This window comes from Dendropsophus ebraccatus, chromosome 14 (assembly GCF_027789765.1).
Source record: "Dendropsophus ebraccatus isolate aDenEbr1 chromosome 14, aDenEbr1.pat, whole genome shotgun sequence".
In the NCBI taxonomy this organism is placed as follows: Eukaryota; Metazoa; Chordata; class Amphibia; order Anura; family Hylidae; genus Dendropsophus; species Dendropsophus ebraccatus.
Window position 1 is genome coordinate 75899390 of NC_091467.1, and position 2239 is coordinate 75901628.

Below are 2239 nucleotides of genomic sequence, written 5' to 3' on the forward strand. Positions count from 1 at the left end.
TTTTACACCAGGGCGAAAGGCGTACAAACAAATACCCCCCAAATAAAAGAAATGCGTTGTTTTTTTTTTTTCAATTTCACCACACATTTATTTTTTTCTGGTTTCACTGTGACTTTATGCAAAAATTCAGCCTGTCATTGCAAAGTACAATTAGTGACCCAAAAAATAAGGATAAGGGCGCATGTGGGTTTCTAGGTGGTAAAATGTAAGTGCTATGTATGTATGTATGGCCTTATATACACAAAGAGGAAAAAACAAAAACACAAAAATCAAAATTGGCCCTTAAGGGGTTAAAAAAGAAATACCCCAGAGTGCCCCTTTAACATAGCCGGTCAAGCAATGGAGGACGGGGATAGCCGCTCACACACCGGCGGACGGGGATAGCTGCCCACATACCAGAGGACGGGCATAGCCGCTCGCACACCAGAGGACGGGGATAGCCGCTCACACACCAGAGGACGGGGATAGCCGCTCACATACCAGAGGACGGGGATAGCCGCTCACACACCAGAGGACGGGGATAGCCGCTCACATACCGGAGGACGGGGATAGCCGCTCAGACACCGGAGGACGGGGATAGCCGCTCGCACACTGGAGGACGGGATAGCTGCTCGCACACCGGAGGACGGGGATAGCCGCTAACACATCAGAGGACGGGGAGAGCCGCTCACACACCAGAGGACGGGGATAGCCGCTCACATACCAGAGGACGGGCATAGCCGCTCGCACACTAGAGGACTGGGATAGCCGCTCACATACCAGAGGACGGGGATAGCCGCTCACCTACCAGAGGACGGGGATAGCCGCTCACATACCAGAGGACAGGGATAGCCGCTCACACACCAGAGGACGGGGATAGCCACTCGCACATCAGAGGACGGGGATAGGTGCTCACATACCATAGGACGGGGATAGCCGCTCAGACACCGGAGGATGGGGATAGCTGCTCGCACACCGGAGGACGGGGATAGCCGTTCACATACCAGAGGACGGGGATAGCCGCTCACACACCAGAGGACGGGGATAGCCGCTAACACATCAGAGTACGGGGAGAGCCGCTCACATACCATAGGACGGGGATAGCCGCTCAGACACCGGAGGACGGGGATACCCACTCGCACACCGGAGGATGGGGATAGCTGCTCGCACACCGCAGGATGGGGATAGCCGTTCACATACCAGAGGACGGGGATAGCCGCTCACATACCAGAGGACGGGGATAGCCGCTAACACATCAGAGTACGGGGAGAGCCGCTCACATACCATAGGACGGGGATAGCCGCTCAGACACCGGAGGACGGGGATACCCACTCGCACACCGGAGGATGGGGATAGCTGCTCGCACACCGCAGGATGGGGATAGCCGCTCACATACCAGAGGACGGGGATAGCCGCTCGCACACCAGAGGACAGGGATAGCCGCTCACACACCGGAGGACGGGGATAGCCATTCGCACACCAGAGGACAGGATAGCCGCTCACCTACCAGAGGAAGGGGATAGCCGCTCACCTACCAGAGGACGGGGATAGCCGCTCACCTACCAGAGGACGGGGATAGCCGCTCACATACCAGAGGACGGGGATAGCTGCTCACACACCAGAGGACAGGGATAGCCGCTCACACACCAGAGGACGGGGATAGCCACTCGCACATCAGAGGACGGGGATAGGTGCTCACATACCATAGGACGGGGATAGCCGCTCAGACACCGGAGGACGGGGATACCCACTCGCACACCGGAGGATGGGGATAGCTGCTCGCACACCGCAGGATGGGGATAGCCGTTCACATACCAGAGGACGGGGATAGCCGCTCACATACCAGAGGACGGGGATAGCTGCTCACCTACCAGAGGACGGGGATAGCCGCTCGCACACCAGAGGACAGGGATAGCCGCTCACACACCGGAGGACGGGGATAGCCACTCGCACACCAGAGGACAGGATAGCCGCTCACCTACCAGAGGACGGGGTTAGCCGCTCACCTACCAGAGGACGGGGATAGCCGCTCACCTACCAGAGGACGGGGATAGCCGCTCACATACCAGAGGACGGGGATAGCTGCTCACACACCAGAGGACAGGGATAGCCGCTCACACACCAGAGGACGGGGATAGCCACTCGCACATCAGAGGACGGGGATAGGTGCTCACATACCATAGGACGGGGATAATCGCTCAGACACCGGAGGACGGGGATACCCACTCGCACACCGGAGGATGGGGATAGCTGCTCGCAC